Consider the following 13,424-nt stretch of genomic DNA (forward strand, 5'->3'; position numbering starts at 1 on the left):
TTCTACAGAAGTACAAAGAAATTTCCTTTAAAAAATTGTGATCAGTTACAGGTAAGTGTTCTCTTGCTTGTGAGCTTTGATTACAAGTGTCTTGAAGTTGTCCTTAGTAAGACATTAAATAAAGTGGGATATTTTAATTTTCAGAACAATTGTAAAATTAATTTTATAGAACATTGCAACTTTGTCCTAAGCTTCTGAAAATCTCATTCTCAATTCTGCATTTAATGAGGCACACTTCAAAGTGAGCTAGATAAAGATACTTCTTGATAGAGTAGAAGAGTTTCTCCATGATAAAAAAAATAAGCATTTGCATCAATAATGTAATATTGTAATAATCAATAATTGATTTGGAGGGATTGAACATGATGAATTGAGAAAGATGAATGTGTTTTTCCAGAAGTACAGCAAATTTGGATATAGCGAAGATATCTAAAATTAATGAGAGCAAAAGGCAAGGATGCAGAATTGAAATCTTCCTTTAAAACATCGTAGCTTTTCATGGAAGAGCATTCCTACTCACAGGAGTTTCAACCAGAAGAAGCCATACAGGCAATCCAGTCCAGCCTTTTTATTCTACACATCTGAGAACAGAGACTCATATTTAAGGGAGCTTCCTAGAAGCCCATTATTTATTATAAAATTAATGCTTGCATGCAAAATTTAGCACTGAATTTTATATATCCTTTAGTTAGTATGTTTCTTTTCATGAAACTAAAATTCATTTACTTCACACTGTTTATTGCATATCCCCAAAGAAGTTCTAAACATTACTTGATGATATATTATAAATATCTTTTTAAACTTCAGTCCCTGCATGCTTGGATAAGCGATGAGAACTCCTGGCACTCAATACATCAGCACTGAGTTTTTGCATTAACATCTGGTGTGTAAGTTTCCATGGTGTGAGCTTATGTCTGCATTTATGTCCAAAGGTTGACACAGGGACATCTGTGCCTGCTTCAGTATCTGAAGAAACATGTTGACTCTATGGCTATCAAGGCATCACATAAAAAGAAAATGCTTCTGTGATTGTTAAGGTATTTTACAGCCTGATTGTGTCAAAAGGACAGATTAACCAACATAGGATCTTATTTCTGAAGTTCAGATGGGCTATTGACAACATTAACCCATGGAGCCCTGAGTAAAAGTGTCACCTACTGTTGTTTTAGGAGCACTAAATTGAGTGCTGGGCCCACAGATCCCTTTATCTGTGGTTCTGAGAGCTTAATGAGGGAAATACAGTTTGTTGAGACCACTTGAAAGTGGATTTTTTTAGGGATGTGGCGGTATAGTTTATTAACTGTCTTATCACTTTAGCACCACCTCAACCAAAGTAGTCATTTAGTGTCATGTATACAAATATATGCATCATACATAACTACATCTACTTTCCCTTCCACTTGAAATATCCTATGAGCAGGAATTCTCTTCCAGGAAGCATATAGAAAAATGTCCTACATACAAAATATCTGAGAGATGGAAGTTTTCACTGAAGCTACTGAACTGCTCAGAAATGTTGCCATCATAGAGACAGAATTGCTGTCTCCAGAATAGGAATCCATTTTCATAGCTAAATTGTTCAAAAGGCACACAATGGCACCGTGATTTTTATGCTTCTTATTGTTTTTTTCCAGTGGATACTTAAAAATCAATTTATTTTTATTCTAGTGTGTACCAAGGGTATAGTGTTTGTTAGGATGAAAAAGCAATTTTAATTTACTAGGAAATGGATTTTCTTTATCACAGAGAAATGTAGAATAAATGAGAGACATACCCAATAAAATTTTCTTTCTTGATCCCAGGGGTTGAGGTTGGGAAATAGGGTTGGCAGAAGGACAAGTATAGATTTTGATAATTTTGTTTGAATTTCTCCTTAGAGCTCTTAGTTGTCAATAAAAGCTCCTAGTGAGCAACACAAATGACCTAGTTATGCCTGCCCTGCTGAACTGGGTGTTGCTCAGCAACAGATTATATAGGGAAACCGAGTGAAAGGACCAGGACTTGGTAATCTCTTAGCATCAGCTTCCCATCCTTAAAATAGATCTTAGCACTGCTTATAGTCTGTGATTTAAGAATTTAAGTTCACTGTGAAACTGTCTTATCATTTGTCTATATTGTCTTAAATAAGATATAAAAAAATTATAATTCACTATATAGTATCACTGGGAAAATTCATGTTTTACTGAAATTCTGAATAGATTCATCCATTTCAGAAGCCACATCTGCTATTTCTTTGAGCAATCATGTCACTGCCATTTCATATGTAATTTTCTTACTATGGGTATTGGTGGGGAGGTGGCCAATACCTAACAACACCGCATCACTCATATCCCATTTTTCCCACTCTCCCTGATCTAGCCACACTGGCCCTAGTCTCTAATATTTGCCATATTTTGTTCTTCCACGAGGTCTTTGCACATGTTAGAAATCACAGATATAATCATATTACAGTATAAGTAGTGCAACTATCTCAGAATAACAGTAATATTACCTTGAAATTATGCTGATTATTAAACTTATTGTCTTGATTTATAGACAGCTATGTATACATATCATAATTTTTAAAAGCATTTTGAAACTATATTTTACTATCTCTGAATTTCTTTATAATGTTATGTATTTTATCTTACATATATAAAGTCATGAGTCTGAGAATGCCCACAGGGCTCAGCAGACTTCCAAAGGTGACTTTGATACTAAAAACCTTAAGAATGACTCTATTAGAACACAAGTGAGACAGTTGTATCTGATTGGCTTCATCGAAGTTATTAATGGACTTCAGGTACTAAATCAATACATATTGAATGAAAAAAATGCAAACATAGAAGGTTGGAGAAGACAGACCTTCATTCAGAGGTCTAGTTACTTAATATAAACCACTGAGATTTAATGCTTGGTAGAAAAGCATTATATATACTAAAAATATTTTGGGCCGTGGAGAACAGAAACAGCTCAAGGTGGCAGGAGAATCAAGGAGCTGTGTGTTCACGTGCATAGCAACTCCAAAGGTGGCCACCTTGACTGTCAGTGTGATGTGATGAGTGTTTCTATGAGCATCAGGAACCAAAGTTCTTTCTGTATCTCTCTACCACTGTCCACCGAGTCCACCTCACATGTGCTGCAACTGGGGCTGTGTGCTTATTTTTCGGTTCAGTAGGAAAGGGAGAGCTGCTCGCTTCCAACTATAGGAAATGCATTGTTCCTTTCAGTTTCTTGAGCCCAATTAGAATACAATAAACACCTGGATTAATGGAAATTGCCAGAGTAATGCCATGTAATAATTGGGTCAAACTAATCAGCAACCATCTCTGCACTTGAGGAAGGGAAAATTAAAAAATAAACAATAATCTATGCTAGAGAGAAAGGAGAAATGTTTGGTTAGCAACCAGCAGAAGGATGATACACATCACTTTAGGAAGGTTTGCCAGAGGACATATATTAGCAGGATAATTTTTAAAAATCATTCTGTCTGGCAACCACTTACCAATCAGCTTCATTTTGGAAAAGAAGGTAAGGGGAGAACATATAAATAAGGAAGTAATGTTTATAAGCAGCCCTGCTTTTGGTGTCATTAGAAGGAAATTTCACACACATGATCAGGGGCAGTAGAAGCTTCCTGTTCTTCTAAATAAACTCTCTGCCCTTATCCCAACCCAGGTGACACTTTTTGAATGAGGCTTTATACACTATGAAATAAAGGATACAGAATGAGCACCCAAACTTAACACAGTTCTCTATTTTGTCATTTTTCATTCTTCGTATTAATTTAGTATCCATCTCTCCATTATCATCTAGAGAGGAGATGAAAAATAAAGAGCTGAAAGTCAGGCTGTTTCTGTGGGTAATTACTTGCAGTTTCCTATCCTTTGAGAAGAAGGAGAAATGCTACCTCACAGAGGTAACAACTCACGTCTCTCCAGGGCTATCCCCTCTGTCCATGCTGTCAGCATCAGGGACCACTCATGCATAATTAGCCCTCCGTTGATTTCCTGAAAATTTAGCTCTTGGAATAGAAATCTTTATGAAGATGTGATTGTAGTTAATTTCCCTGCTACTGTTCGTAATAAAGAAAGTTATTTCAGAAGAAATTACATTTTGTAAGTTAGAATCCCCTAAGGTAGGCTAGTAGTCTATGTGGAATTCTTTGAAGCTTCCAAGATTTGTGCTTTGATATTTTGTGCATAAAATCAGCATTCTACCTCACTACTACCCTTTAGTAATTATTCTAACTGTCTATACTATTTCCAGTGCCTAGCAGGCATCTTGGGGATGAGTTAGTGAGCTAAGATTTGCAAAGTTATGGGTTATTTGGCAAGCAAAACACGATCAAAAGAGGGGCTGCTTTTGAACTCAGTGTATTTGGAGAAACAGAAGATAACATTATGGTCATCTGATTTTATACAAATATGTGATGTAAACTATACCCAAGAAACAACTTCTGTCCAGTTACAACAACCAATGAATTCTGTGCTAAAGCCCAGATATATGAGGTGTACAAAAGATATGATGAATGTTAATTTTTAAAAAATTATCACAATAAAACACACATTGCTCTTCTCCCTCAATACATTTATCCCATCCTTCTTGGCACTTTCTGAAGCAGTTTTGGAAGTCCTTTTTGGTGAGTCCCTTTAGTTGTGTTGCTATGGCTTCCTCGATGTCTGAATTGATTCCAAATAAATCTTTCATAGTCATTTTGATCTTGGGGAAGGATCACAAGTTGCATGGTACCAGTTCTAGTTAATAAAGTGAATGAAGATACATCCTAATTTTGTATTGGATAGAAATTGCCATAAATGTTTGATTAAAGAGGGGGTGATCATAAAATATGGTGATAAAACATTTATCACGATAAAAGACACATTGGCATTAATCCCCTCAAAATACTCTAAATAATCCCACACCTTGCTTCAAATACACTTATCCCATCATTCTTGGCAATTTGTCTTTTACTATAGTAAGTTTTTTTAAATTAAACATTCACTGTGTGATTCAATCACCTTTCAATCAAATCTATTCTCAATTGGTACAAAAGAGCTTTAGATTTCTTTCCCAAAGAGATAGGCATACATATGGTAAATATTTACTTAGTACATGAAAAAAAGTCAATCTATCTGTCAAATCAGAAGTCTCATTTACAGACCTGAGGCTGCCTTTTGTAACATAATGGAAGGAAGGTTATCACTGATTGATCACGTGTGTGCTTTCTTACTTTTCTCATTGCTGAGACAAAATAAGCAGTACCTACCCAAAGTTAAAGGAAGAAAGGTTTATTTCAGCTTACAGTTTGTAGAAATTTCAGACCATAGTTGGCTGGTCTAAGGAAGAGTGGCATAGGAGAGGGACATCACAGAAGAGAAACTGTTAATGGCAAGGCAGGCAGAAGGCAAAAGCAATAGCAAAACCTTAGCAACAAGCCTCCCTTTCCTTTTTATCCCATCCAGGCTACAAGCCTTTTGGGTGGTGCCGCCCACACCCAGGGTGGACCTTCCCCTTAACCACACCCACAACTACGATAAACCCATTTGTAGACTAATCCAGTACCATATACCCTTAATTTCAGTATCACACAACCTAGATCTAGCCATTTCTGAAAAGTGTCCCCTTTGCATATGAGGCTTTGGGAGTCTATCTAGATATAAACTGTAATAGTAACCTATTGGAAGTTGGTGTTATTGGTATTTCTCCACAGAACCCAAATGGTAATTTTATGATATATAATACAGAGTCCAAGACCACTGACAAGCCACAAATAGCATTGGGAAATGCAAGTATTAATGTTCCCCATTTTGTTACCTCCCAGAGAAAAATTATATGTACAGGTGAATTAAATCTCCAGAACCGCAGGTCTTACAGGTGGCATCTCATACTTTTCTCCAAATTGCTGTCATTTTCAAATGTACTGTATGACTTATTTGCTTATTTCATTAATTATTCTTGTCCCTCCCTTAGAGTACAATGCTGAAGATGACACAATTTTGCTTGTTGTATTTGTCATAGTTTTCAATCAAGAAGGGAGGGGGGATTCAGGTTAATTTGATATTATTGGAAAAAATCCAACTCTAATTAATTAAAACTATGTTAATAGATATATGTTTGAGATTTGATAATATAATTCATTAGTAAGAAAAACATGCAGTGTGTTATAACTATTGCAAAGGACAAATCAAAGAAACACAAATTTATATGGAATAAAGAAAAGTTAAAAATCGTGTGTAAAAGGGCCAGGGCTTTAGCTCAGTGGCACTGCACCTGCTTTGCAAGAGCAAGGTCCTGAGTTCGATCCCTGGTACCAAAAAAAAAAAAAAATCAATGTGTAAATAGACATAAAAATGTATTTTTCCATGGAACAAGGGTAGAAAAGTCAACTGAACTTTCTGAATATACTTAGCCAAATTTATCTGGCTATATAGCCAAGAATTATTTTGCATTATTGGTGAGCTGCATACTATACAACTATAAAATAGTTCAATGGCAAATAAAGACCCAATTAGATAACTTAGAAGGAATTATTTTAGCCTGTTTCTTTTCTTGGTCTCAAGTAGGAGGCATCCCTCCCACCCCCACCCCATCCCCCTATCGCCCCTGGCTCAGGCAGCTGTGATGGCTGAGGTCCCTGGCATGTTGTTGTCCCAGGCATGTTGAACTGATAATAGATCCATAATTCATGAAAGTAGGAGGATGTTGAATTGGGATTAACACCAGAAAGGAAGGTATCTTTCAGACAAAGGCATTGAAGCTTACACAAGTTCTCCTGACAAAGTCAAAATAAATGACATCATCCTCACTGCTCTCAATATTTGAGAACAATTGGCAAGAAATTCCTTCCCAGTGACATCAGCAGTGGTGGAAAGGTAGAAAAGCTTGAAGGTCTATGTGTTTTGCAAATTCAAAAAATTAGAAATGTTGCTGCACCAAAGGATAACAAAGAATCTCAGGCTGCACCAAGGATGCTGCACTTGCAGATGACAGATGGTCATATAAGTTGCACAGCAGTAGAATTTAGTTATATGTCAAAAATAAGCCTAGGGCCAGGGATTTAGCTCAGTGGTTCTGCCGCCTGCCTCGCAAGAGCAAGGTCCTGAATTCGATCCCCGGTACCAAAAAAAAAAAGCCTGAACATACCACCTGGAATTAAAGTCAGTCTGTCAGGCATTGTTGATATAAATATTGGATTCCTGCTCTTGAATGACTCTAACACCACAGTTTTTGGTGGTGAAATGGAACACCTTATTGAGAAATGGGAGTTACAGATAAGCTTATCAAAACACAGTAGAAGCAACATTGGAACTGAAGGTGGACCACCTCCTTTTATGCCTTTTGGACAGAAGTATGCATCTCATGCTCAAGTAGATAGCAGAAAACTTGATCAAAGAAAGACGTTACAAGTTACAATGCCTGTCAAACCTACAAATGATAGTGATGAATTTAAAAAGCAAATGACTGCTGCTATTGCAGAAGTTGCAAAGAGCAAAGAAACCAAGACTTTTGGAAGAGCAGGAGGTAGTGCCAGAAGTAATCTCAACATGAATGCTGTTGGTAGAGAACAAGGTAGAGAACTTTTACAGAAAGAAAAATCAACCACTTTGGAAGGGAAACATGAAGGTGTCTATAGAGAATTGGTTGATGAGAAAGCACTGAAGCACATAACAGAAATGGGTTTCAGTAAGGATGCATCAAGGCAAGCTCTTATGGAAAATGGCAGCAACTTAGAAGCAGCATTGAATGTACTGCCTAACAACAATAAACAGAAACCTGTTACAGGTCCACCTCCAAGAGGTAGAGGAAAAGGCAGGAGTCAAGTAAGATCAGAAGATGAGGAGGACCTAGCAAATGCAAGGCCTTCAACACCAAGCATATTATTTGATTTCTTGAAGTCTAAAATGGGAAATTTAAATGTGGATAAACTTAAGTCACAGCCGCAGCAGTTTTATCAGGGACACCATAGAATGTCAAATAATGAACAAAATGGAGTAAAAGATAATAATCAACAAAGACACCTTCCTCGTGACACCAGGCAGCCAAGAAATGAAAAACCAACGCCCTACCAAGGTCCCCAGTCATGCAGACCATGCCGAATCACCCCGCTGCAGACAGGCAGGTCTGCCCAGGCCTTCTGAGGTCACCAGTCACACGGAACATGCCGAATCACCCCGCTGCAGACAGGCAGCCACCTGGTTCCACACTACAAAGACACAGAGGACACCAGACCACCAGACCAAGGTACTGAGTCCCGCTGCTCCCGGCCCAGAGGTAGGGGCTTCTGAGCCACCATCCCACTGCTACCAGCCCAGAGGAAAGGGCTTTTGGGCCACCTTCTGTCCTGCTGCTCCTGGCCCAGAGGAAGGGGCTTCCAGGCCACCATCCCTCCCACTGCTCCCGGCCCAGAGGTAGGGGCTTCTGAGCCACCATCCCACTGCTCCTGGTCCAGAGGAAGGGGCTTCTGGGCCACCATCCCTCCCACTGCTCCCGGCCCACAGGAAAGGGCTTTTGGGCCACCATCGCTACCACTGCTCCCGGCCCCTGTCTCACCTCTCCCAGCTCAGAGGAGGTAATCCATGCAGGCGCCAACAGCACCACCATCGCCAGTCAAAATGAGAAAACATGTAAATGAGTCTCAAATCCAGACTTCCAGATCACCTACAGCAACCCCAAAGGGAAATGAGATGGAACACTCTGATACTCAACCACCTGGACCCACTGAACTGGCAACAAAAGGGGATCTGGAAAAAATGAAATCAGAAATAATTTCTCAGATAACAGGAGAAATTGTGCCCCTAGTGCAAGACATGATTAATAAATCTAGAGAGGAGCTGAGGAACATGATGGAACCCCAACATAAGAAACAAATGGAATCCATAAAACAGATACAAATAGATTTCCAGGACATGAAAAACTCCATTGAAAGTCTACACAGCAGAATGAGCCAATGTGAGGACAGAATTTCAGATATAGAAGACAAGATTGCAATTAGTGACCAGGAAAAGAAAAATTGCTTCAAAATTGTAAGGGAACATGAGAAATCAATCCAGCAGCTGCTAGATGATGCAAAGAAGAATAACATAAGGCTGATTGGAATCAATGAAGAAACAGGAGAGAGTGCAGATGACATAAAAAATCTCTTCACAGAAATAATGGCAGAAAACTTCCAAAGGAGGGGAAAAGAGCTTGACATACAGATCAGTGAGGCATACAGGACTCCAAATAGCCTTGATTAAAAAAAATCTACAAATAGGCATATTTGTATTATGATTCCAGAAACAAAACAGAAGAACAAAGTTCTCCAAGCAATCAGAGAAAAGAAACAAATCACATACAAAGGAAACCCCATCAGAATCACAGCAGACTTCTCAACACAAACCACCAAGGCAAGAAGAGCTTGGAGTGACATATTCCAAGCCCTAAAAGAAAACAGCCTCCAACCCAGATTGATGGACCCTGCAAAACTATCTTTCAAAGTTGATGGAGAAATAAGATACTTTCATGACAAAGAGCACCTTAGGAACTTCATGAATACCAAACCAGCACTCCAAAAAATTTTACACAATATCCTACAAAAAGACAATGAGGATCACAACCCCAGGAAGCAAAGCAGAATGAACCCATCTGGCATGACAAGAAATTAAATGTAAATGGGGAGAAACCAACAAAAAGAAAAAGTCATGGCAATGACAAGTCAATACGTTTCAGTTATGACCATCAATGTTAATGGTCTCAATTCACCAATCAAAAGAAATAGACTGGTAGAATGGGTCAAGAAGCAAAATCTAACAATATGCTGCATACAAGAAACACACTTCATTCAAAAGGAAACTCGTAGACTGAAAGTGAAAGGGTGGAAAACAATACTCCATGGGACAGGAACCCGAAAAAAAGCAGGAGTAGCTATCCTCTTGGCAGATCAAGTAGATTTCAAACCAACACTGGTTAAGAGAGATGAAGAAGGATACTACATCCTTGTAAAGGGAAGAATCCAAGTGGAAGAGATGACAATCATAAATATCTGTGCACCAAACACTAGTGCACTCAACTATATAAAACAAATACTAACAGACATGAAAAGTCATATATGCACTAATACAATTGTAGTGGGGAACCTCAACACCCCACTGTCACAAATAGATAGATCAACTAGACAAAAAATAAGTAATGAAATACTAGAACAAAATCGAACTCTTGAACAAATGAACTTAACAGATGTTTACAGAGTCTTCCACCCCACAAAATCAGAATACACATTCTTCTCAGCTGCACATGGGTCATTCTCAAAAATAGACCACATACTCACACATAGAACATGTTGAAGTAAGTGCAAAGGAATTGAAGTTATCCCCTGTATATTATCAGACCATAATGCAATGAAATTGGAGATCCATAGCAAAAGAAACTCAAAAAATTTCATAAACACGTGGAAATTGAATGACACACTTCTGAATAACCAATGGGTCACAGAGGAAATTAAAGAAGAAATCAGACAGTTCCTTCAATTAAATGACAATGACAATACAACATATCAGAATCTATGGGACACAATGAAAGCAGTCTTACCAGGGAAATTCATAGCAGTAAATATGCATATTAGGAAGACAGAATGAGCCCAATTAAACAACCTGATGCTGAACCTCAAGCTTCTAGAAAAAGAATAGCAGGACAAACCCAAAGCTCATACACGGGAGGAAATTATAAAGATCAGAGGAGAAATCAATGCAATGGAGACTAAGAGAACGATATAAAAAAATCAATGAAGCCAAGAGTTGGTTCTTTGAAAGAATCAACAAAATTGACAAACCTTTAGCCAACCTTGTCAGAAAAAGGAAAGAAAAAGCCCAAATCCATGCAATTAGGAATGAAAAGGGTGAAATGACAACAGACCCAGCAGAAATCCAGAGGATGATCAATACCTACTTCCAGAACCTCTACGCCAATAAGATGGACAACACAGAAGAAATGGACAGATTCCTAGATACATATGAATTACCAAAGTTGAACGAAGAAGACCTAAAAATTCTGAACAACCCAATATCAACCAATGAAATTGAAAATGTAATTCAAAACTTATCACCTAAGAAAAGCCCAGGCCCTGGTGGCTTCACTGCTGAATTCTACAAGACATTTAGAGAGGAACTGCTGCCACTACTGTTTAAACTCTTCAATGAGATTGAAAGGGAAGCAATACTCCCAAATTCATTCCTGGAAGCAAGCATCACCTTGATCCCCAAAGCAGAGAAAGACCCAACTGAAAAAGAGAACTATAGGCCAATCTCACTAATAAACATAGATGCAAAAATCCTGAATAAGATAATGGCAAACAGAATGCAGAAGATCATCAAGAAGATCGTACACCCTGATCAAGTGGGATTCATCCCAGGGATGCAGGGATGGTTCAATATACGCAAATCAATCAATGTAATACACTATATCAATTGAGTCAAGGGCAAAAACCATATGATTATCTCCATAGACGCAGAAAAATCATTTGACAAAATCCAACATGCATTTATGATAAAAACCCTACAAAAAATCGGAATAGATGGTCTCTACCTCAAACTGATAGAAGCCATCTATGAAAAACTGACAGCCAGTATCATACTAAATGATCAAAAACTGAAATCCTTCACACTCAAATCAGGAACAAGACAAGGATGTACATTATCACCACTCTTGTTCAATATAGTTCTGGAAACATTAGCCACGGCAATTAGACAAGAGAAAGAAATAAAAGGAATAAAGATAGGTAATGAAGAAGTCAAGTTGTCATTATTTGCAGATGACATGATACTCTATATAGAAGACCCCAAGAACTCCACCAAAAGTCTTCTAGACTTAATAACCAAATTTAGTCAAGTAGCTGGTTACAAGGTCAACACACAAAAATCAATAGCTTTCCTCTACACGAATGACAGAAGACTCACTGAGAGAGAAATAGGGCAAATAATTCCTTTCACAATAGCATCCAAAAAACTGAAATACCTAGGAATCAACCTAACAAAAGAAATCAAAGACCTCTTCTCTGAAAACTATGGCACTCTGAAAAGAGAGATTGAAGATGATATCAGAAAATGGACAGACATCCCCTGCTCCTGGGTAGGAAGGATTAATATAGTGAAAATGGCCATCCTTTCAAAACTGCTATATAGATTTAATGCAATTCCAATTGAGATCCCAGCAGCATACTTCATGGACCTTGAGAAAACCATCCAAAAATTCATTTGGAACAAGAAGAGACCCAGAATAGCAAAAGCAATTCTAGGTAACAGAGACATGGCAGGGGATATCACAATCCCCAACCTGCAACTCTACTACAAAGCTACTGTGATAAAAACAGCATGGTACTGGCAAAGAAACAGACTTGATGACCAGTGGAACAGATTAGAAGATGCAGAAACAATACCAGACACACTCAGCCATCTCACCTTCGAAAAAGGAGCCAAACACCCTCACTGGAGGAAAGATAGCCTCTTTAATAAATGGTGCTGGAAAAATTGGGCTTCAACTTGCCAAAGATTAAAACTAGACCTGTATCTCTCACCATGCAGTAAACTAAAATCAAAATGTATTAAAGATCTAAATATTAAAATAGAAACTCTGAACCAGTTGGAACAGAGGTTAGGTAGAACCCTTGAAGACATCAGTGTAGGAAAAGATTTTATGAACAAAACCTCAGTTGCCCATGACCTAGCACAAACAATCAACAAGTGGGATCTCTTCTTTTTAAAAGGCTTCTGCACAGCAAGAGAAACCACCAGCAGTGTGAAGAGACAACCCACAATGTGGGAAAAAATCTTCACCTGCTCTTCCTCAGACAAAGGTCTGCTATCTCGAATCTATAAAGAACTTAAAAAGATTAGACCTCCCAAATTTAAAGACCCAATCCAAAAATGGGCATTGGAAATGAATAGACATCTCTCAAAGAAGTAGAAATAGCAAATAAATACATGAAAAAATGTTCAACATCACTGGTCATTCGAGAGATGCAAATCAAAACAATGCTGAGATTCCACTTCACTCCAGAAAGAGTGGCTGCTATCATAAAATCAATCAATAACAAATGCTGGTAGGGCTGTGGGGAAAGAGGAACCCTGCTCCCCTGCTGGTGGGAGTGTAGACTGGTGCAACCACTGTGGAAATCAGTATGGAAATACCTCAAAGAACTAGGACTGGAAATCCCATTTGACCCCGCTATTCCACTGCTGGGGATCTTCCCCAAAGAATTAAAAGAATCATACTACAGTGATATATGTGCACCCATGTTCATGGCAGCAGTTTGTAATAGCTAAAACTTGGAAACAGCCCAAATGCTCATCAACTGGAGACTGGATAAAGAAAATGTGGGGTTTTTTTATAAAATGGAGTACTACTCAGCCATAAAAAATGAGAAATTAGAGACATTTATAGCTAAGTGGATGCACATTGAGGCAATACCC

At 38.2% G+C, this 13,424-nt stretch overlaps 1 protein-coding gene and 1 pseudogene across 6 annotated transcripts in view; both read left to right on the forward strand.

The window, feature by feature from the left end:
• Positions 1–13,424, forward strand: part of Grm7 (glutamate metabotropic receptor 7) — a 996,496-nt gene that overhangs the window by 821,889 nt on the left and 161,183 nt on the right. The gene's annotated exons all lie outside the window — the stretch shown is intronic.
• Positions 7,070–10,112, forward strand: LOC106010145 (tudor domain-containing protein 3 pseudogene; annotated as a pseudogene). The gene has a single exon (XR_015439509.1). The product of XR_015439509.1 is annotated as a tudor domain-containing protein 3 pseudogene (transcript).

This window comes from Heterocephalus glaber, unplaced genomic scaffold, assembly GCF_053883595.1.
Source record: "Heterocephalus glaber isolate CG9 unplaced genomic scaffold, H.glaber_assembly_v1.0 deba00001472, whole genome shotgun sequence".
In the NCBI taxonomy this organism is placed as follows: Eukaryota; Metazoa; Chordata; class Mammalia; order Rodentia; family Bathyergidae; genus Heterocephalus; species Heterocephalus glaber.